Genomic DNA, 25,364 nt, shown 5'->3' with positions numbered 1-25,364 from the left:
CTCACTCTCTCTCTTTTTTTTTAGCAGTATCTCTGTCTTGTTTTTGTATCAAGTTGATGTTGGCTTCTTCAAAGCTCTTTGGAAGTGTTCCCGTTTTTTAAACTTCATGAAAGAGCCTGGCCAGGATTTGTAGTAGATTTTCTTGAAGGATTGGAAAGAATTCATTAGTGAATTCATCAGGGCCTTGGATTTTGTTTTTGGGCAGACATTTGATTACCATTTTAATTTCCTCAATAGTGATGGGGTGTTTAGATATTCTATATCCTCCTTATTCAATCTTGAAAGGTTATAAGAGTCCAAGAATTTATCCATTTCTTCCAGGTTCTCATTTTTAGTGGCATAAAGTTTCTCAAAGTAGTCTTTGATTACCTTTTGAATCACTGCAATGTCTGTAGTGATATCCTCCTTTTCATTTTTAATAAGGGTTATCAATTTTCTCTCTCTCTCTTTCTTTGCAAAATTTTCCAATGGTCTATCAATCTTGTTTATTTTTCATAGAACCAACTTTTGCTTTCGTTTATCTTTCAGATTTTTTCTTTTTGCGATTTAACCATATTGATTTCTGCTCTAAACTTTGTTATTTCCTGTATCTCCCTATTTTTGGTTCCTTTTATTGATCATGTACTAATTTGATAAGCTGCATCATCAAGCTATTCAGGTATGCCCCTGCTTCCTTCCTGATGTGTGCTTGCAAAGTATACGTTTTCCTCTCAGTACTGCTTTTGCTGTGTCCCATCAATTCTGATAATTTGTGTCTTCATTGTCATTTCTTTCCAGAAAAGTTTTTATTTTGTCCTTGATTTTATCATGGACCTATTGATTGTTCAGTAGTTGGGTGTTTAATTTTCATCTGTTAATGTTTTTATTATGTGTTCATTTGTAGTTTATATCTAATTTCAGAGTCTTTTGGTCAGCAAAGGAAGCCTGCAAATCTCTGCTTAGCCTTCTAATTAGCTTTCTAATCTCTTGATTTTGTGGATTTATGTTTCATTTGCCAGAATGTGGTCTATCTGGAGAATGACCCATGTACACTGGAGAAAAAGGTGTATGCAGGTTCTTGGGATGAAGTGTCCTCTATATATGTACTAGGCCTCTTCCATTTCTCTTTTCAGGTCTAGTATATTCTTGTTGTGTTTCAGTCTTATTGACCTATCAAGTGTAGACAGGATTGTGTTGAGGTCTCCCACAGTTATTGTGTTATTATTGATGTCCTCTTCAAATTAGTCAATAATTGTATTATATATTTTGCTGGTCACTTATTGAGCATGTATTTGATTAGTAGTGCAATTTTTTCCTGTTGCCCATATCCCTTTATTAGTACAAAGTGTCCATCTTTTTTCCTTACAGATTTTTCTGAGTCTAAAGTTTGTGTTTTTGATATTAATAAGGCCACTTCAGGTTTTTAAAGGGTATTTTTTGCTTGGATAATTTTCCTCCAGTCTTTGATTTTGAGTCTATGTTTGTTCTGACTATTCAGGTGTGTTTCTTGTAATCAACAGAAGGTTGGATTTATCTTTTTTATCCATTTAGCCACTCCGCATCTCTTAATTGTTGCATTTAGTTCATTGACAGTGGGGGAGATGATTGTCATGAGATTTAATGTTATCTTTGTGTATTAGTTTGGTGTTTCTGTTGGTCTGTTTTGTCTTAAAGTAGACCTTACAGTTTTTCCTTTAAGGCTGGTTTTGCATCTGTAAAGTTTCTGAGCTGTTTTTTTTTTAATTAATGAAACTATGTATCCTTCCTTCAAACCTGAACATGAGTTGGGCTGTGTGCATTATTCTAGGTGAAGCATCCATTTCATTCAGTCTTGTCACAATATCCCACTGTTGTTCTGGCCTTGAGAGTTACTTGTGACATGTCTGCAGTAAATCGTTAATATGCTATTTGAATGTAATTTCCTTTTTTGATCTTGCTGCTATCAGTACTCTATCTCTATTTGTTTAATTTGTCATTGTGACTAGGATGTGTCTTGGGGTGTTTTTCTTCAGATCTCTTTTAGCTGGTACTCTTCTGGCATGCAGGATTTGATTGCAAGCAGCCTTTAGCTCTGGGATTTTCTCTGTGATGATGTCTTTGACTATTATTTCTTCCTGTGGATCTCCTTTCTGGGCTTCTGGGACTCCAGTGATTCTTAACTTGTTTCTGTTGAGTTTATCAAAGACTTCTATTTTCATCTGTTATCATTCCTTGAGTACGTTTGCCATTGTCTGATTACTTGCCTTAAGGTTGTTTTCCAATCTCTAATGCTGCATGAAGTTGTTCTGCATCTCATCTTCCAGTTCACTGATTCTGTCCTCAGCTGCTCTTACACTGTTGGAGAGGCTGTCCATTAAATTTTTCACTTGAGGTACCATGTTTTTCAGATCTGTTATTTAAGTTTGGAGTTTTTTGATTTTTGTCTTTGTGTTCTGTTCAGATAGAATTTTGTTTTCTGCCCTGTATGTGACACCAGGCGGGGAAAATCCATGAAAATACACCGGCCCAGTGGGGCCCAACAGTGAAAAACTGTGAGTGTGACCTGTATATGTCTGTCTACTGTCCTCTTGCGTGAAACTCTTGCGAGTGGGGCAAAAAGAGGCTCCAGAAAACTCGCTCGCCCAGAGGCCATTTTCAGGGAGGGACTACAGAGCATAAAAACTGGCAAGCCTTTGCAAAAGCCGGCTCCCTGTGTGTGACACCAGGTGGGGAAAATTCATGAAAGTACACCGGCCCAGTGGGGCCCAACTGTGAAAAACTGTGAGTGTGACCTGTCTATGTCTGTCTACTGTCCTATTGCATGAAACTCTTGCGAGTGGGGCAAAAAGAGGCTCCAGCAGAACATGGCCGCATAGCGAAGCGGAGCGGCCGTGCACTCTTTTTTTTTTTTGGTTTTTCGGCCACAACCGTTTGACGCTCAGGGGTTACTCCTGGCTATGCGCTCAGAAATCACCCCTGGCTTGGTGGGACCATATGGGACACCGGGGGATCGAACCGTGGTCCGTCCTACACTAGTGCTTGCAAGGTAGACACCTTACCTCTAGCGCCACCTTCCCAGCCCCGTGCACTCTTTCTAAGGAAAGAACACCATTGCAACAAGAAGGAAAAATCACACAAGAACGGTGCTATATCACAGAAGCAAACATTTCTCTCCGGACTGTCTTCTCTGTTGCATGCTCGGGCCTAAGATTTGACCCAGTGTGAGGCTTCATCCACGGAGGACTCCCCTCCCTTAGAGGCAAGTCAGCCCATCCAGAAAGGGAGGACCCAGAGGAGTGTGCTGCCTGCATCATATAGACAATGAATACCACCACAACACGTAGAAAAACCCACAATACAAGTGTGACAATGGGGAAACAATGCAGGCCAGCATCAGACATAGAGAATGAAGATGACAATTCTGAGGACCAGATAATGACCAACCAACTAATCAACCTCTCAGATAAGGACTTTAGACTAGCAATATGGAAGATGCTCAAAGAACTCCGAAAAACCATGGATCGAGTTGAACAGAAAACTAATAAGAACCAAGAAAATATGAAGACAGAAAACACAAAACTTCAAACTGAAATAACATGTCAACTAACAGGACTGAAAAAGTCAGTAAACGAAGTGAATGACAAAATGGATAAACTCTGGGACAGGGTATCAGAAGCTGAGAATAGACTTGGTGCTGTGGAAGATGAGATACATAACAACACCATACAGCAGGAGAGATTGGACAAAAAAACTTAAAGCAAATGAACAGACAATAGAAAAATTAGTCAAAGAATGGGAACAGATGAAAATAGAAGTCTATGATAAGATCAACAGAAACAACTTAAGAATCATTGGACTCCCAGAGACACAAGAAAAAAATTTCCAGGAAGAATCAACGGTCAAGAATATCATTAAAGAGAAACTACCAGAGCTAAAGAATATATGTGATCAAATCCTGCATGCCCGAAGAGTACCAACCAAAAGAGACTCCAGAAAAACCACCCCAAGACACATCCTAGTCACAGTGACAAATCCCACAGATAGAAACAGAATTCTGAAAACAGCAAGATCAAAAGGGGAAATCACATTCAAGCAAGCTTCCCTGAGATTTACAGCAGACCTGTCACCAGAAACACTCAATGCCAGAAAGCAGTGGTGGGATATTGGGACAAGATGAATGAAATGAATGCTTCACCCAGAATACTATACCCAGCAAAACTCACTTTCCAGTTTGACGGAAGAATACATGGTTTCACAGACAAAAAACAGCTCAGAAACTTCACAGACACAAAACCAGTCTTAAGAGAAAAACTGAAAGACCTAATCTAAGACAAGACTACCCAAAAGACACAACAAATTTCGAAATAAAGATGGCGTTAAATCCCAGGACAATTCTTTATCTCAACGTCAATGGACTAAATGCACCAGTTAAGAGACACAGAGTGGCTAAATGGAACAAAAACTCAATCCAACCTTCTGCTGCCTACAAGAAACGCACCTGAATAGTCAGAACAAACATAGACTCAAAACAAAAGGCTGGAGTAAAATTATCCAAGCAAACAACACCCATAAAAAAGCTGGAGTGGCCATACTAATATCAGATAATGCAAACTTTATACTCAGGAAGGTTGTAAGGGACAAAGATGGATATTTTATATTAATCAAGGGGTACGTAGAGCAGGAAGAATTCACTCTCCTAAACATATATGCACCGAATGAGGGGCCAGCAAAATATTTAATACAACTGTTGACAAATCTGAAAAATAATACCAATAACAACACAATAATTGTGGGGGACCTCAACACGGCTTTGTCAACACTGGATAGATCAACCAGAGTGAAACCCAAAAAGAATATACTGGACCTGAGGAGAGAAATGGAAGAAAGAGGCCTAGTGGATATATATAGGACACTCCATCCCCAGAAACCTGGATACACATTCTTCTCCAATGTACATGGGACATTCTCCAGGATAGACTACATGCTGGCACATAAAACATACCTCCATAAGATCAAGAGGATAGAAATTTTGCAGACTACCTTCGCTGACCACAAGGTGCTGAAATTATTTGTGAACTCCAAAGGGACTCAGAAGAAACAATTTAACACCTGGAAGTTAAACAGCCTCATGCTCAATAACCAGTGTGTCCGAGATAAAATCAAGGAGGAAATCAAAAGGTTCCTGGAAACAAATGACAATAAAGACACAAACTATCAGAACTTATGGGACACAGCAAAAGCAGTACTGAGAGGAAAATTCATAGCTTTGCAAGCACACATCAGGAAGGAAGAAGGAGCTTACCTGAGTAGCTTAATGACACAGCTAATAGAATTAGAAAATGCTCAACAAAAGGACCCAAGAATAGGAAGACAGAAGGAAATAACAAAGCTGAGAGCAGAAATCAACGAAGTGGAAACCCAAAAAACAATCCGAAAGATGAACGAAGGCAGAAGTTGGTTCTTTGAAAAAATAAACAAGATTGATAGACCACTGGCAAACCTAACAAAGAAAGAGAGAGAGAGAGATAGAAACTTGATAACTCGTATCAGGAATGAAAAAGGAGAGATCACTACTGATATGACAGAGATTCAAAGGGTAATCAGAAACTACTTTAAAAAACTCTACACCACTAAAAATGAGAACCTGGAAGAAATGGATAAATTCTTGGACTCTTATAATCTTCCACGGTTGAAGGAAGAGGATGTAGCATATCTAAACACCCCCATCACTATTGATGAAATTAAAACAGTAATCAAATATCTGCCGAAAAACAAAAGCTCAGGTCCAGATGGATTCACTAATGAATTCTATCAAACTTTCCAAGAGGAACTACTGCCAATCTTGGCAAGACTCTTTCATGAAATTGAACAAACAGAAACACTTCCAAATAGCATTTATGAAGCCAACATCACCTTGATACCTAAACCAGACAGAGATGCTACAAAAAAAGAAAATTACAGACCAATATCGCTGATGAATGCAGATGCAAAGATCCTCAACAAAATCCTGGCAAATAGGATTCAATGCCTCGTTAAGAAGTTCATCCACTACGATCAAGTATGTTTCATCCCAGGTATGCAAGGATGGGTTAACATCCGTAAATCTATTAACATAATAGACAACATCAATAACAAGAAAAATAAAAACCACATGATCATATTAATAGATGCAGAAAAAGCATTTGATAAGGTCCAACACCCATTCTTGATCAAAACTCTCAGCAAGATGGGAATGGAGGGAACCTTTCTCAATATAGTGAAGGCCATCTACCACAAGCCAGTGGCAAATATTATCCTCAATGGAGAAAAACTAAAAGCCTTCCCTCTAAATTCTGGCACAAGACAAGGCTGTCCTCTCTCACGACTCCTATTCCACATATCACTGGAAATACTTACTGTAGTGATTAGGCAAGAAAAGGATATCAATGGAATCCAGATAGGAAAGGAAGAAGTCAAGCTCTCAATGTTTGCAGATGACATGATACTCTACTTAGAAAAACCTAACGACTCTATCAAAAAGCTTCTAGAAACAATAGACTCATATAGCAAGGTGGCTGGCTACAAAATTAACACACAAATATCAATGGCCTTTCTATACACCAATTATTATAAGGATGAAATGGACATTAAGAAAACAAACCCCATTCACAATAGTGCCACACAAACTCAAATATCTTGGAATCAACTTCACTAAATATGTGAAGGACCTATACAAGGAAAACTATAAAACTCTGCTCCAAGAAATAAGAGAGGACACACGGAAATGGAAACGCATACTCTGCTCATGGATTGGCAGGATTAACATCATCAAAATGGCAATACTCCCCAAGGCATTATACAGATTTAATGCCATCCCTCTAAAGATACCCATGACATTCTTCAAAGAAGTGGATCAGACACTTTTGAAATTCATTTGGAACAATAAACACCCTCGAATAGCCAAAGCAATCATTGGGAAAAAGAATATGGGAGGAATTACTTTCCCCAACTTTAAACTGTACTACAAAGCAATATTTATCAAAACAGCATGGTATTGGAATAAGGACAGGTCCTCAGATCAGTGGAATAGGCTTGAATACTCAGAAAATGTTCCCCAGACATACAACCACCTAATTTTTGATAAAGGGGCAGGAAATCCTAAATGGAGCAGGGAAAACCTCTTCAACAAGTGGTGTTGGCACAATTGGGTAGCCACTTGCAAAAAATTGAACTTAGACCCCCAGCTAACATCATGTACGAAGGTAAAATCCAAATGGATTAAAGACCTCGATATCAGCCCCCAAACCATAAGATATATAGAACAGCACATAGGCAAAACACTCCAGGACATTACAGGCATCTTCAAGGAGGAAACTCCCCTCTCCAAGCAAGTGAAAGCAGAGATTAACAGATGGGAATATATTAAGCTGAGAAGCTTCTGCACCTCAAAGGAAATAGTGCCCAGGATACAAGAGCCACCTACTGAGTGGGAGAAACAATTCACCCAATACCCATCAGATAAGGGGCTAATCTCCAAAATATACAAGACACTGACAGAACTTTACAAGAAAAAAACATCTAACCCCATCAAAAAATGGGGAGAAGAAATGAACAGACACTTTGACAAAGAAGAAATACACATGGCCAAAAGACACATGAAAAAATGTTCCACATCACTAATCATCAGGGAGATGCAAATCAAAACAACGATGAGATACCACCTCACACCCCAGAGAATGGCACACATCACAAAGAATGAGAATAAACAGTGTTGGCGGGGATGTGGAGAGAAAGGAACTCTTATCCACTGCTGGTGGGAATGCAGTCTAGTTCAACCTTTATTGAAAGCGATATGGAGATTCCCCCAAAAACTGGAAATCGAGCTCCCATACGATCCAGCTATACCACTCCTAGGAATATACCCTAGGAACACAAAAATGCAATACAAAAACCCCTTCCTTACACCTATATTCATTGCAGCACTATTTACCATAGCAAGACTCTGGAAACAACCAAGATGCCCTTTAACAGACGAATGGCTAAAGGAACTGTGGTACATATACACAATGGAATATTATGCAGCTGTCAGGAGAGATGAAGTCATGAAGTTTTCCTATACATGGATGTACACGGAATCTATTATGCTGAGTGAAATAAGTTAGAGAGAGAGAGAGAAAAACGCAGAATGGTCTCACTCATCTATGGGTTTTAAGAAAAATGAAAGACACCCTTGTAATAATAATTTTCAGACAGAAAAGAGAAAAGAGCTGGAAGTTCCAGCTCACCTCAGGAAGCTCACCACAAAGAGTGATGAGTTTAGTTAGGGAAATAACTACATTTTGAACTGTCCTAATAACGAGAATGTATGAGGAAAATGGAGAGCCTGTCTAGAGTACAGGCGGGGGTCGGGTGGGGAGGAGGGAGACTTGGGACATTGGTGATGGGTATGTTGCACTGGTGATGGGTGGTGTTCTTTACGTGACTGAAACCCAAACACAATCATGTATGTAATTAAGGTGTTTAAATAAATTTATAAAATTGAATTGGGGAAGATGAGGAGCTTCTGACCTTAGAAATGGAATGAAGTGGGATTAGTAGACAATTATTCAAAAAAGTTTTTTGTTTTCTTTGATTTCCATGAGGATATCCATATTTCTATTGTAAACTCCTTATCTGAGAGATTAATCAGATGGTTGGTATTTTTTGGGTCATCAGAGCTATCATCTTGATTCTCTGTGCATGATGTTTGCCTCTGAGGTTTTTCTGTTGTCACACTTCTGGTATGACTTTTTCTGTGTGTTATGGTAGGGTTAATTAGTCAGAAACATTGCACGACCATGAATTGATGTGAGCAGTCATGATATTCTGGAGCCTCTAGATGAGATTTTTTGCTGGGCCCTTCCTGGCCCTCTCAAAAAAGCTTCAGGAGATAGTAAAAAAACATGCAAAATTGACAGGTCTCTTCAGTCTCTCCCATTTACGAATTTCACAGCAGGGTCAGACCCTCTCACTTTCACAGATAAAGGAATTATTTCTCTGCCAGGCACTTCTTATAGCCGGTTTTCACTCACTTACTCACTCTTTCTTGGCCTTTTAGCCTGTGTACCTCTCTAGGAGACAGTTTTTGCTGGCTCCTTCCCAGCCCTCTCAGGAGAGTTTCAGGAGACAGAAGAGAAGAGAAACTTGCAATGCCAACAGGTCCCTTTAGTATCTCCCAGTTGTGAATCTCACAGATAGGGCAGACCTCTCTCACATTTACAGACAAAGGAGTCACCTCTCTGCTGGGTGCTTCTAATCCCAATATTTGTTTTCTTTTTATTTTGCTTTACATAATCCTATTTACTTTTTCTCTTGTTCTGCACATGCTAAAGTTTTATCCTTTGAGCACTAAATATTTTTGATTGTGCATATATGTATTTATTTTATGTACACATTTAAATAATATATATTATATTTAATTATTAATGTATATTTTTCATAGTTTGTTCTTAATAAGTAATGTAGATACATTTTTAGGTAATGATTTTATTTATGTGTGCTGTTAGGGATTACACTGCTTATGGTAGAAAGGCAGCCTTATATCCAGTTTGAGACATCAAAGTAATATAGCAATGAGAACCAATTAAGTCCTATTACTGATTTTAACTACTTAAAAAAAGTTACCAACTTCTTTCTTTTCTTTCAAGCCTTAGAACTTAAATAAAAATTATGTCAAAAGACCATTTTACTAAAATAAAATTTTTTAGGTTCTGATCTGCTACTGTGACCAGTTACAAATGACTATGGGTGAGTCATTTCTTTTTCTGAACCCAGACTATATGCCAATGTTGCTAACAATAAAAAACACAGTTTACAAAAACACAACAACAACAAAAACACCAATTTATAGAAAACATTAATACTCAATGTGTTTGCTTGATTTCGACTTAGTGTCTAACATCCAAAATTATTCTACTTTTCAAAAATTTTATTTCTTTTGGGCAGTATATCTTTGAATTTCCTTAGTTAAGCAAATTCCAACTTTAAAATGTCTGAGCTGTCTTTGGCATATAAAGTTAATTAATTTTATAGCAAACAGATTTTGTATGAGAATCTTTTAGTGCACCCTTTTCCCCACAATTTTTGACAGAGAGTATATTCTGCCAAGCACAAAATAGAATGCCTAAAACTTGTTTATTTTTTATTTTTTTTAATTTTTTTTGTTTTTGGGCCACACCCAGTGGTGCTCAGGGGTTACTCCTAGCTGTTTGCTCAGAAATAGCTCCTGGCAGGCATGGGGGCCCATATGGGACACTGGAATTTGAACTAACCACCTTTGGTCCTGGATCAGCTGCTTGCAAGGCAAATGCCGCTGTGCTATCTCTCCAGGCCCTAAATGCTAATATTTCTGGAAGTGGTGCTGCTAAATAAACAAGTTTTACTTCAGCATCACTTACAGAAATATTAATATCTTAGTGACTAAAATAAAAACCTGTTAATTTCTGCTTAGGGAATCTTCTAAAACAACTTCTAGTTATTACTCTCTCAAGATCCTGGCAAAGAATTGTGTTTGTGATAATGATTCACCTTCCTCAGTGTGAAGAGTTAGTGACAATTATTTTAAACAGGAGCATAGACAAGAAGCTGAATTTTCACTTCAAAGGTTAGCTTTATTACCATATTTTTCAGCATATAAGATGACTTTTGAAATGAAAAAAAGTCAATCGATAATCGGGGGTCATCTCATATGCCAAGTATATCCCAAAAAACGTTTCAATATGCTGCTAAATAAAAATCTTCTAGATATTGCCACAAAATTAATTTTCCAACTTAATTCTGCACCAATCACTGCAAGGCTGCTTGCACCACCTCTCTAAATCAGCCAGTCCACACAGGTGTTAAAGTTTTTCTTCTGTGTCCCTTTGGAATTCACAAATAATTTCAGAGCCTTGTGGTCAGCGAAGGTAGTCTGCAAAATTTCTATTTGCTTGATATTATGGAGGTAGGTTTTATGTGCCAGCATGTAGTCTATCCTGGAGAATGTCTCATGAACATTGGAGAAGAATGTGTATCCAGGTTTCTGGGGATGGAGTGTCCTATATATATCCACTGGCCTCTTTCTTCCATTTTCTCCTCAGGTCTAGTATATTCTTGTTGGGTTTCAGTCTGGTTGACCTATCCAGTGTTGACAAAGCCGTGTTGAGGTCCCCCACAATTATTGTATTGTTACTGATATTATTTTTCAGATTTGTCAACAGTTGTATTAAATATTTTGCTGGCCCATCATTTGGTGCATATGTTTAGGAGAGTGATTTCTTCCTGCTATACATACCCCTTGATTAATATAAAATGTCCATCTTTGTCCCTTACAACCTTCCTGAGTATAAAGTTTGCATTATCTGATATTAGTAGGCCACTCCAGCTTTTTTATGGGTGTTGTTTGCTTGGATAAGTTTTCTCCAGCCTTTTATTTTGAGTCTATGTTTGTTCTGACTATTCAGGTGCATTTCTTGTAGGCAGGAGAAGGTTGGATTGAGTTTTTTGATCCGTTTAGCCACTCTATGTCTCTTAATTGGTGCATTTAGTCCATTGACATTGAGAGAAAGAATTGTCCTGGGATTTAATGCCATCTTTATATCGAAATTTGGTGTGTTTTTTGGTTATTCTTGTCTTAAATTGGGTCTTTCAGTTTTTCTCTTAAGAGCGAGTTTTCTGGAGCCTCTCTTCAGCCCACTCCCAAGAGGTTCATGCAACAGTATAGTAGACAGACACACACAAGCAGAACTCACAATTTTTCACAGTCGGGCCACACTGGTCAGGCTTTTACATGACTTTTTAAATTGATCTATGTCTTCCATCTCCAGGGTTGTGTATAATGAGACATTTTCTCCAGGTATAGAGACTGAACCCATGTTGGCAAAATTATTCCTAGGGCTCTGTGATGATTCATACTCTGATTCAGCATAAGTATGCCTGTCAATTATATCAATAGAATTAAGGTTAAACTGTGGAATTAGTTCAGGTAGTTGTACCCAAAGGTCAGTATAGGAGTAGGGCTGTGTGTTTCTAATTCTTTGTTTTGAGCCCAAGTGTTTGCAGGATACAGGTCTTTATTTTTTTGTAGTGGGAGATTATCTACCAGTTTACACTTTTTTGAGTATGTATAGGATAAAGGTCCTTATTTTCTGTAGTGGGAGGAGATACTTTATTTCTTATACTTTTGTCTCTTAATACTCAGCAAATCAATGAGCTCAAACAGAACAATATTCACCAATATTAAAATTCCAGAAATGACCAAAGACATATATACAGGACAGGAGAAGCAATTATGTAATTATATACTTTCATTTGCAATGTGGACCACAACCAATCTAAAGCAAGAACTTTACACAACAATGAACCAATCTATTTGAAATATAAGGTGGTATAATCCATGCAATTAACCATATAGGTTATCTTAAAATATCCGAGGGAGATTTCAGAAAAAGCATTTCACTTACTGTTGATGAGGATTGGGTTGCCGTCTGTTCAAGCGACAGTTGAAAGGTGTCACATTCTCTACGAGATAGGTTGAGGTTTAGTTCCTACAAGGCTTCCAGACAGGAAAGGCAATTCACATCATCCTGTCCAATTAGGACAGGGGGAACAGTTCCAGTTGAAATATTTGCAGAAAATAATTCATACATTGAAGAGGTACAAGAATAGGTTCAGGAAATCCAGTGTTCAAGTAAGGGTAGGATCAGTAACCCAACATGTCTATTGGTGTATAAATAGGGTATACAGCAATCCATGTTCTGCTAACTTCTTACAAAGGATATTTAGCTTGTGCATGCTCACACACAAACAACTGCAGTTTTAGAACCTGTTCCCATCTTTATGGTATTTACATAAAGGAACAGAAACAAACCAACATAGACATATAAGAATATGATTAAAACTCCACACTCAAGAATTCTAGAACAAAATTTTACAAACTGGTTTCACTGTCTTGTTTTAGCTCTCTAAGCATCTCTTAGGATAGTTTTACTCAACATTTTTCTAAGAAACCTAAGCATGTGTAAATAAGGAGAATAATGATGTTCAAGGAAGAATGGTCACATAAACTACAAGTTTATTAAAACATTAAAAATCTTATTACAAGGTTTAATAATTTTAAATCCCCTTTAATTTGCTGATATTCTAGAGTTTTTAATTGATGAAAATTGTATTTTAATATATAGTTTGTTTTTAATTATAAATGTATGAATTATAAAGTTATCAATAAATGAATTTTAGGCATAAAATATTTTATTATCAATAACACCACCAGTGTCAATTTCCTTCCTCAGTATTCCCAAGTTCTCCCCACCAGCCCACTCCCCCATCCACACCTTGACAGGTAAATTTTTAAGTTTTGTAATCATAGTTTAGATCTCATGTTCTCATATTTTCAAGATTGTACAGTTTGTGTTTGCAGATATATCTCTACCAATATCACATCAGTGATATATATATATATATATATATATCATATATATATGATATATATGCCAAAGGTCATTGAAACCTGTTTACCCATTACTTCCCTTTTTAGCTTTTTATGTTAAAAAATATGAAGAATATAAGATTAAGTTTGAAGACATAGTACAACAGATAGGGCCATCTTGCATATGACAACCCAAGCTCAATCCCATATGGTCCTCCAAGCAGCACAATTAATTCCTGAGCACAGAGCCATGAGTAACCCCTGAGCACTGCATAGTGTGGTCCAAAACCAAAATAATAAAAGTCAGGTATATTTGATTTGCGAACTGTCTTAAGTGTTGCCTAGGAATGAGATCAGTATTGTCAGAGACTTTTGTTGATGTCAAAGAACATTAAATCTGTAGGTAGAGCAATTTACATTCATGTAGCTGTTACCATACTTGCTGCTTCTTAAAAATTATTTATGCAAAGAAATGAGTTGTACTGTTCTTTATCTAAAAAGATGCCAATTGCATACTTACTGTATTTTCCAGCATATAAGACTACTGAGCATATAAGACGACCCCCTCATTTTACAGTTAAAACATAGGTTTAGGCCTATAGTCTCTGTATAAGACAGAACGTTCCTGTGCTGCAACTGTATGCACCACAGTGAGCCAATCACAAAAAACAAAAATTCAAAGGTTATACTGTAATGGACTTCCTCTCTGACTCTGACCAATCTGAGCAGACTTTTTACAGTGTAGATTTGAATGGAAGTTAAACAGTTAAAATGAATAACCAGTGGATCCGAGATAAAATCAAGGAGGAAATCAAAAGGTTCCTGGAAACAAATGACAATAAAGACACAAACTATCAGAAGTTATGGGACACAGCAAAAGCAGTACTGAGAGGAAAATTTATAGCTTTGCAAGCACACATTAGGAAGGAAGAAGGAGCTTACCTGAGTAGCTTAATGACACAGCTAATAGAACTAGAAAGTGCTCAACAAAAGGACCCAAGAATAGGGAGACAGAAGGAAATAATTAAGCTGAGAGCAGAAATCAACGAAGTGGAAACCCAAAGAACATCCAAAAGATCAACGAAAGCAGAAGTTGGTTTTTTTAAAAAATAAGCAAGATTGATAGACCACAGGCAAAACTAACAAAGAAAGAGAGAGAGAGAAACTTGATAACTCGTATTAGGAATAAAAAAGGAGAGATCATTACTTGATATGACAGAGATTCAAAGGTTAATCAGAAACTACATTGAGAAACTCTACACCACTAAAAATGAGAACCTGAAAGAAATGGATAAATTCTTGGACTCTTATAATCTGCCACAGTTAAAGGAAGAGGATGTAGCATATCTAAACACCCCCATCACTATTGATGAAATTAAAACAGTAATCAAATGTCTGCCCAAAAACAAAAGCCCAGGCCCAGATGGATTCACTAATGAATTCTTTCAAACATTCCAAGAGGAACTACTACCAATCCTGGCAAGACTCTTTCATGAAATTGAACAAACAGAAAACATCAAAATAGTGTTTATGAAGCCAACATCACCTTGATACCTAAACCAGACAGAGATGCTACGAAAAAAGAAAATTACAGACCAATATCGCTGATGAATGCAGATGCAAATATCCTCGACAAAATCCTGGCAAATAGGAGTCAATGCCTCAGTAAGAAGATCATCCACTACGATCAAGTAGGTTTCATCCCAGGAATGCAAGGATGGTTTAACATCCGTAAATCTATCAACATCATACACAACATCAACAGCAAGAAAAATAAAAACCACATGATCATATCAATAGATGCAGAGAAAGCATTTGATAAGGTCCAACACCCATTCTTGATCAAAACTCTCAGCAAGATGGGAATGGAAGGAACCTTTCTCAATATAGTGAAGGCCATCTACCACAAGCCAGTGGCAAATATTATCCTCAATGGAGAAAATCTAAAAGCCTTCCTTCTAAATTATGGCACAAGACAAGGCTGTCCTCTCTATGTCCTATTCAACATAGCACTGGAGGTACTCGCTATAGCGATTAGGCAAGAAAAAGATATCAAGGGAATCCAGATAGGAAAGGAAGAAGTCAAGCTCTCACAGTTTGCAGATGACATGATACTCTACTTAGAAAACCCTAAAGACTCGACCAAAAAGCTTCTAGAAACAATAGACTCATATGGCAAGGTGGCAGGCTACAAAATTAACACACAAAAAGCAATGGCCTTTCTATACACCAATAGTAATAAGGAAGAAATGGACATTAAGATTACAACCCCATTCACAATAGTGCCACACAAACTCAAATATCTTGGAATCAACTTGACTAAAAATGTGAAGGACCTATACAAAGTAAATTATAAAACTCTGCTCCAAAAAATAAGAGAGGACACACGGAAATGGAAACGCATACCCTGCTCATGGATTGGCAGGATTAACATCATCAAAATGGCAATACTCCCCAAAGAAGTGGATCAGGCACTTTTGAAATTCATTTGGAACAATAAACACCCTGTAATAGCTAAAGCAATCATTGGGGAAAAGAACATGGGAGGAATTACTTTCCCCAACTTTAAACTTACTACAAAGCAATAGTTATCTAAACAGCATGGTATTGGAATAAGGACAGGCCCTCAGATAAGTGGAATAGAATTGAATACTCAGAAAATGTTCCCCAGACATACAATCACCTAATTTTTGATAAAGGAGCAGGAAATCCTAAATGAAGCAGAGAAAGCCTCTTCAACAAGTGGTGTTGGCACAACTGCCTAGCCACTTGCAAAAAATTGAACTTAGACCCCCAGCTAACATCATGTACAAAGGTATAATCCAAATGGATTAAAGACCTCGATATCAGACCCAAAACTATAAGATATATAGAACAACACATAGGCAAAACACTCCAGGACATTGAGACTACAGGCATATTCAAGGAGTAAACTGCACTCTCCAAGCAAGTGAAAGCAGAGATTAACAGATGGGAATATATTAAGCTGAGAAGCTTCTGCACCTCAAAGGAAATAGTGCCGAGAATACAAGAGCCCCCCACTGAGTGGGAGAAACTATTTACCCAATACCCATCATATAAGGGGCTAATCTCCAAAATATACAAGGCACTGACAGAACTTTACAAGAAAAAAAATCTAATCCCATCAAAAAATGGGGAGAAGAAATGAACAGACACTTTGATAAAGAAGAAATACAAATGGCCAAAAGACACATGAAAAAGTGCTCCACATCACTAATCATCAGGGAGATGCAAATCAAAACTATGATGAGATACCACCTCACACCCCAGAGATTGGCACACATCACAAAGAATGAGAATAAACAGTGTTGGCGGGGATGTGGAGAGAAAGGAACTCTTATCCACTGCTGGTGGGAATGCAGTCTAGTTCAACCTTTATTGAAAGCGATATAGAGATTCCTCCAAAAACTAGAAATTGAGCTCCCATACGATCCAGCTATACCACTCCTAGGAATATACCCTAGGAACACAAAAATGCAATACAAAAACCCCTTCCTTAGACCTATATTTATTGCAACACTATTTACCATAGCAAGACTCTGGAAACAACCAAGATGCCCTTTAACAGACGAATGGCTAAAAGAACTGTGGTACATATACACAATGGAATATTATGCAGCTATCAGGAGAGATGAAGTCATGAAATTTTACTATACATGGATGTACATGGAATCTATTATGCTGAGTGAAATAAGTCAGAGAGAGAGAGAGAGAGAGAGAGAGAGAGGAAAACACAGAATGGTCTCACTCATCTGTGGGTTTTAAGATAAATGAAAGACATTCTTGTAATAATAATTTTCAGACAAAAGAGAAAAGAGCTGGAATTTCCATCTCACCTCAGGAAGCTCACCACAAAGTGTGATGAGTTTAGTGAGAGAAATAACTGCATTTTGAACTGTCCTAATAATGAGAATGTATGACAGAAATGGAAAGCCTGTGTAGAGTACAGGCAGGGGTCGGGTGGGGAGGAGGGAGATTTGGGACATTGGTGATGGGAATGTTGCACTGGTGATGGGTGGTGTTCTTTACATGACTGAAACCCAAACACAATCATGTATGTAATGAAGGTGTTTAAATAAATATAAAAAATAAAAGAAAAAAAGAAAAAAAGTAAAAATGAATTATGTTCTAATTACAAATCCATAACATATACTTTAAGATTGGGGGAAAAAGGACTTTAATGTCTTCAATTTATGTACTACCAAAAGGATTCATATAAAAATGAAATATTTGTGTGTGTGTGTGTGTGTGTGTGTGTGTGTGTGTGTGTGTGTGTAAGAAAGAAAGAAAGAAATGGATTTTATCGTTCTTTCAGGGATATGTCCCTATATTCTACTTCATTAATAGGAAAGTAAAGTCTGCCTAGAGAATTCCATGCTAGAAAGCTAGAATTCAGTGACCTGGAAAGTTTCCCCAACTAAACCTTACTCCCAACCTCATCTCTGCACAATAACATTTCTTTTTCATTGCGAATTAACACCTAGGTTCTTCCCTTTATTTTTGAATGAAACCTTTTATGATTATTTGCCTTTGATCTTGTTTTCAGATATTTTATCCTGAATTTTAATTTTTTTTCTGATCATAATAAATGTCAGTAGTTGGGAGCTGCAGATCAGCGCAGTGCATTGATTTTGATTTAAAGAGACTCAAATGAGGCTTTCAGCATTCATTTGGACTCTTAATTCTGTGAGAACAAATATAATGTCTGATATATATACATATATATATATATGAAGAATTCAAGAAATAATGAAAAATAAATATGTGTAAGCCTCAGAAGTCCTTGATATATATTTGTCCATAGAGGAAACTTAGAAAAACTTCTATTTTTCTTATGTAGCTTTCCCTTAGCCCCCCAAAAAATTAATCTTACCTTCTATAGCTATATAAAATATCTCACAAAAATAAATACTATTTATAGCCCACTTAGCTTTAAATATCTCTTGAACACATCTAAGATTTCCTACATCTGGGTGCAAATAAATTGGCTAATGTCTGCTTACAAGGGTTATGGGCTCTCTTGTCAAAGCAATTATTGTCTATTTCTCTGCCCTTATAGCCCAAAATGTAGATTGGTGAGAGCTACCTCTTTATGATATTTATGTCATCAATTACCAATCAAAACCACAATTGAAGACTTTAAAACTCCTCAACATAAGTTTGTTGAATTTTACAATTTCTTAGCATTATCAATGTTCTTGAGAAATTTCAGGCAGAATATTAGCATCATTAATAAACTAGAGATAGAGACAGAGAGACAGAGACACTTGTGGTGGGAATGCCCCTGATTCAATGTCATTATGTACCTAAAATATTACTGTGAAAAATTTGTAATTCACTTTGGTCAAAATAAAAATTACTTTAAAAAAGGAAAAAAAAAGAAAGAAAGACAGCTACAGAGAGTGAGAAGAGCCTGGCCGTGTAATTTAGCACTTAGAAATTGGTGACCCGTATGTACTTCAAAGACAATCTATTTCTTCTGAGAAACCTGACAAGAATCACCACGATAGGATTCTGTACCTGAAATGTGCTTAATGATATGAAATTTAAATGTAATTCTTCTCTGAAGAGTGACATCTCTATCTGGAGCTAGAAATGTGAGCTCTTTATGAAGATCTTTTTAAAGAGCATAACAATCAGGAGAAATGACATCTTCATTAATCATCCCCTCATGTAATAGAGTCAACTAGAAAAAAATCATATTAAGTCCAATTTCCTGAGGAGATGAAGGGAACTAGCCTGTTTAAGCAACTCTTTGGCCTAAATGTTAACTATACAAAGCAGGACCCTTTTGTAGGCTACAAACTGTTTTGACTGCAATTTTTCTCTCCCCAACCCCATTTCCTCTCCCCACCATATATACCAAATGAAAAAACAACAGTGAGAAGTGAATATCGACTCTAAAATAAAAAGACCACTGTAAGAAAGAAAAGAGCAATCCAAATGTATTTTAATCAAATGGAACATACTTTTTACTCTCTAAGATGTACAAAATAATTTTAAGATAATATGATGATTTATAATTTGAAGATCAAAAATATTTGGCAAGTCCATAAACTTTAAAGACTTCAATTTGTTAACAATTTTTTCATGAAAAATAAAAACTACATATTTTATTTAGACTATTTTATAACCATCTTTCCATAACAGTAAAACTGGCATTCATACAGGACTAACTATAATTTTCTATGACGTGACCAGTTACCAGATGGCTACCTAATATAAAATAAAATAGAATTTTATTTATTTATTTATTTATTTATTTATTTATTTATTTATTTATTTATTTATTTTTGTTTTTTTCTTTCAGGCCACACCCATTTGATGCTCAGGGGTTATTCCTGGCTAAGCGCTCAGAAATTGCCCCTGGCTTAGGGAACCATATGGGATGCTGGGGGGGATCGAACTGCGGTCCTTCCTTGGCTAGCGCTTGCAAGGCAGACACCTTACCTCTAGTGCCACTTCGCCGGCCCCTAAAATAGAATTTTATTATGTAACATAATCATGCATTAAAAAGATAGGATTCACTTTTAGAGAAAAATACATATACACACTTTTATGCAAATATTAGTAACAGCAATTCTTATTATAATACTTTAATGTATAAGAGTCAATACAATTAGTAAAAATAAACATATACTTGTTACACAACATTTTTTCTTTTAAGAAACATCTAATTAAAATTTTAGGTTTAATGGGCAAGATGCTCATTCATAATCAGTCCAGACTACACAGCAATGTGGAAACAGCCATGGAATAGAAAAATAATGGGTATAGTTATAATCTAAAATTTTTTTATTTGTAAATATTGGTGGTATGAAAATATAGTTGAGCAATTTGTGATTAATAGTACTACCCAAAACATGCAAACTGGCAGGTAAATCAGTACCCATCTGCTAAATTTTGCATTAATAACTTATAAGTGTACATACACAATATTTACAAACTTGCCGTGTAAAAGTATATGCTTATTTTTACTTACTTTATTGAATTTATACACTAAAGTATTATAATAGAAATTGCTGTTCTAATGTTTGTATGATAGGATGTACATATATGCTATTTATTGAAATAGTAGTATGTGCAATAGCTTTTCTGAAGTAAAAATAAACTAATATTACTTTAGAACTGTATGTGATCTTAGAATTATTTGAACTTCTACTTAATAACCTAAAAACTAAATCTGCAGAATATTAAAGTGGCAGATCCTATATATTACATAAGTTTGATTTATGTATTATATGTAATCAAGCACAAGGACTCATACATGCAAGTCATTTGCATCTCTGCTGGCAAATTATATTGCTTAAGAAGAACCAATGATTTTTCTTTTCTTTTTTTATTGTTTTGAAATAATTTTTAGGGTTTTTTTATTAATAATATTTACTTTGACCAAAGTGGATTACAAATCTTTCACAGTAGTATTGTAGGTACATAGTGACATTGAATCAGGGGCATTCCCACCACCAATGTTGTCCTCCCTCCACCCCTGTTCCCAGCATGCATCCCATATTGCCCCTCCTTTGCTCCCAGGCTGCTAGTAAAAGTGGTCCCTTGTGTGTCTAGCTTGTTGTAGATTGGGTATCGATTCTGTTGTAGTTGGCTTTGGATTTGGTGTGTAAGTATGATCATTTTTATTTCTACTCAATGTTCATATGACTGTTTGGTCTTGGTGCCCACTATTATTTCCCCCTCAATCTATGAGGCAGAACAAGATGGTTCAAGTTATGTGGTTCCATTTGAAGGTAAGGAAAAAAAAAAGAAAAATTGCCCCTATTTTTAATGAATACCTGTCCTTAGATGGGTATCTTTGCATAAAAAGGAAAAAAAAACAATAACAATGGATAGCAGTTAATTTCTGAAATCTAAAACTAAAACCCACCAATTTGAATTTGTATTCCTAATACTTTTACAAAGTGTTAAGTATTTGAGGGTAAAGGAGATAGGAAAGTAGAAATAAAGGACAGGAAATAAATTTCTACCTAGCTACTCAGCTGCAGAAGCTGAATAGTTTTCCTAAAAAAAAATTCTGCTTATTAGGTTATTTGTGGAAGTACAAATATTCAGGCTAGTTTTTTTTTGGCATTCTTTGCTTCCTTCCTAGTACTCAGCATAGTTACTCCTTTATAGATTTTGTACAATACAGTAAATAACAAAAAACCAAACATAAGAATTTGAAGGTACACAACCTATGTAAATCCAGGGGCTAGCACTGGTATCGTTTGGACTATAAAATTTATTTTTTTTATATCCCAAGTAGAGATAGCTCTCTTTTACATATTGTGGTAACAAAAGTAATAATAATAAAAAGTTCTAGTATTCATAGGAAACCTCAACTATTAATAGTAAAATGCTCATAAAAATAAGATAAAATATATTTTAAGGCTGGACATATATCTCAGTAGTAAAAACCATGCACGTATAAGAACCTGAGTTCTATCTCCAGGACACTAACACACCTTTATACATAAACTCACACACACATACTTGTACACACATACACACATACTCTCTCTCTCAAGATAACTCAGTAGAACTAAATCAAACATATTTTTTCTTCTTTCTTGTTCCTAAGTTCAAAAATAATGACATAAAAACCTTGGTTTTATTTTAAATATTAACCAGTTCCACACAATGAAGTGCAACAATGAAAAACATAAATTCAAATACCTGCAAATTAAATAATAAAAATATATTTTGATTAACTGTATTCATAAAATTATAGAAACTCTTCCTTACATTTAGAAGAGCACAGTGACAATTTTATCTCAAAAGAAAAATGAAATGTTAGGAATTATATTTCTAGAGGCTCTTTAATTTGGCTAGCCATAGAATGAATATAAAAATATTTTTTTAAAATATGTCAGCAATAAGTAATGCCATCATTAACACTGTCATTCCTAAGATTTAGATGTGGTTGGCAAAAATTTCAAATCACTTAATAAAATGAAGTGCATTAGCTTTCACACAAATAATCATGGCTCCCCCAATCATATTCTATTTGAGGAAGTTTCTAGGTAAACACTTTTACGAGTACAATATGACATGTGATAGATTAGAGATATGCACGAATTATATAGAGATGCTCCCAAACATTGTGATAGAAACCTAAAAGAACAATTATCTAGAAAACAAAGGAGTGGAAAAAAATCAGGAGAGAGTAAAACCAAAGTTAAGTCATGACTTAAGTACTAGTTTATCAAGCCGAGGAAAGGGGATTTTTCCATATAAACCCATCTTAAAAATAAGAGTACATTATAATTAGAAAATTCTTTTCTTTGCAAACAGAACAGACATGATTATGCTCATGCAAAGTTGTTCAAGAAAACTACACTATTCCTGTAATTTCTGTGTGAGATACAATTTACTTACTAAGGAAAAATGACCTGTTCTCTCTCTTCCATTTTCTCAATTGCTTCTTTTCTCTTGGTCCTTTCTTGATTTCTATTCTTCAATTTTCCAGAGGTATTTTCTTAATTTCTAACCATGTAACCATTATCTCAATGAGAAAAATGTCTGATTAATCTTCATTGCTTTGTGACAACTGTGTCACAAATTATGACATAACTGTGTCGGAGAAATAGATTGAACTGGGAGAAACTTATTTTGTGCTATCAATTATATTTGCCTTTCCCTCCCCTGGAAGGTTCTTAGAGGAATGATTTGTCCAGCTAGATATTTTGTTATGCTTTCCGTGTGTGACTGACTCTTGGGAAACAGTCAGATGGTCAAAGATGAGGCAGGGCAAGTATCCCTTGCTCAGAAAAAAGATTTTATGGAAGTAGCTCACTTTAGTCTTGGCTTTTATTCTAGAATAGTGTTCAAAAGTCAATTGGAGCCTTCTTCAAAACTATATAGCTAATTCTTTCCCAAAGTCCTTCAGGTATTTAACCAAATAGTTCACACTGATTATTTTCCACCTAGGGGAAAGCATTTGTTGTGAATGAATGAACTAATTCAACAAGGCAGCTATTTCTTTTTCTTATTGGACTTGAAACATCTCAAATCCCTACAAGATCCTGACTGTCTATTTTTGGTATATCACCAGAATAATATCCTCTGAAAAGCAATTAGTTTTTACTCAACAGTAGCATATTGGTTAAGCAATTTAGCAGCAATGATAATCATATTACTTTGTATATTATTTATATATAGAACTCATAAAACTATAAGTTAAAATTATAAAAGCTACATATATAAAAATTAGAAGAATAAAATATATTCTCATTTTACAAATAATTGATATCCAGAGAAATATATTCAGATTTATAGTCTGGGTTATAGCAGAATTAGTTTAATCTTATACCCAGAATGTCTCACTCCTATTTCAATGACTTGCCCACATCAAACACAGAGTGAACAGGACTATATATTGTCACAATTTTCAGACAGAATATCAAAAGTCTGCACTTTGGAATTGTATGGTTTCTGTTAAGATAGTTAAATGAGGATAAAAGTTTATAAAACAGAAAATATTCTGTTATTTGTATTTAATAGAATATTATCTTATTCATTTTTAATTGTAAAGATGGAACTAATTTTATTAATCCTCATCAACTCCAAGAATCAACAGTTTATATATTGGTTTGGGACATAATATGCCTTTTGATATTTTTTCTAACTCTTTTGGCATACAGTATCATGAAGCTTTTTAAAAAATTTTTAAACTTGATTTATTTATTGACTGATTTTTGGGCCACAGCCAGCAGTGTCCAGGGATTACTTCTGGCTCTGCACTCAGAAATCGCTCCTGGCAGGCTCAGGGACGATATGGTAATTCAGGAATCAAACTGGTTCCCTCCTGGGTGGCCACATGCAAAGCAAATGCCCTACCACTGTGCTATCTCTCTGGCCCAGTATCAAGAAATTTTAAGTACAGAATTAGATTTGGTTCATATACATGAGTGATTTTCGTAATAAGATAAATTTGCACTTTTAAAATTCATATGACTATAGTTGTATGTTAGGGGTGTGAGTAAGTAGTTTACTCTGATAGCAACTTTCTTATCCACAATATAGTTCAATAAATTAAAATAACCATGTAGTATATTATGAGCCCAATCTTACACTTGTACTCTTGTACTCATTGTTTCTTCTACTTAATTTGTCTATGACAAATATTAAAACTAAAACTCAAACTATACTGAACTCACAATGTAACTTTTAGATTATTTTTAAGTGATATGTAAATTAAGATTTTAAAATACAATAAATATCTGTAATTTTTAAATATCTGTATTTTATACTTTTTAATTCTACATTAATTATTTAGCTAAAAGTAGAACAGGGTGCTTATCTGTAAGTAAAATGATGCACATTTTATTTTATTGTTTACTCTATGGCGCTATTTTAATTTTTTTAATATGTTAATCTTTTTACTCTTTTTTTTTGGTTTTTGGGCCACACCTGGTGACACTCAGGGGTTACTCCTGTTATGCACTCAGAAATTGCTCCTGGCTTGGGGGACCATATGGGAAGCCAAGGGATCAAATCGTGGTCCCTCCTAGGCTAGCAAAGACAAGGCAGTCAGTCACCTTACCCCTTGTGCCACTGCTCCAGCTCCCTTTTTACTCTTTTTATTATGAAAATTATAGGAGTTGGAGTGAAGTATAGCAACTAGGGCATTTTCCTTACCTAGAGCCAATCTGGGTTCAATCTTTGGAGCCAACCCAAGCTTAACCCCAGGTATTACAAGGTGGTCCCCACCCCCCCCCAACCTGACCGGAAATAATCCCTGAGCTAGGACTAAGTTCTGAATACTGCTGTGTGGGACTCAAAGACACACCAAAATTTATATATCACACTTTATTTAGTAATTATTTAGAAATAATATAAATACTTATATTGTGCATTCTTTGAGAATTATCACAAAAAATGTTTTGAGAATCACTGCCCTCAAGAATCATATCGCTTCTGTGTGACATTATTTTCCATTTTCATGTGCTTTCTGGCAGTAATTTTC

This window comes from Suncus etruscus, chromosome 11, assembly GCF_024139225.1.
Source record: "Suncus etruscus isolate mSunEtr1 chromosome 11, mSunEtr1.pri.cur, whole genome shotgun sequence".
NCBI classification, from domain to species: Eukaryota; Metazoa; Chordata; class Mammalia; order Eulipotyphla; family Soricidae; genus Suncus; species Suncus etruscus.
The sequence above is the reverse complement of the archived record's forward strand: the minus strand, read 5'-3'. Positions refer to the sequence as shown.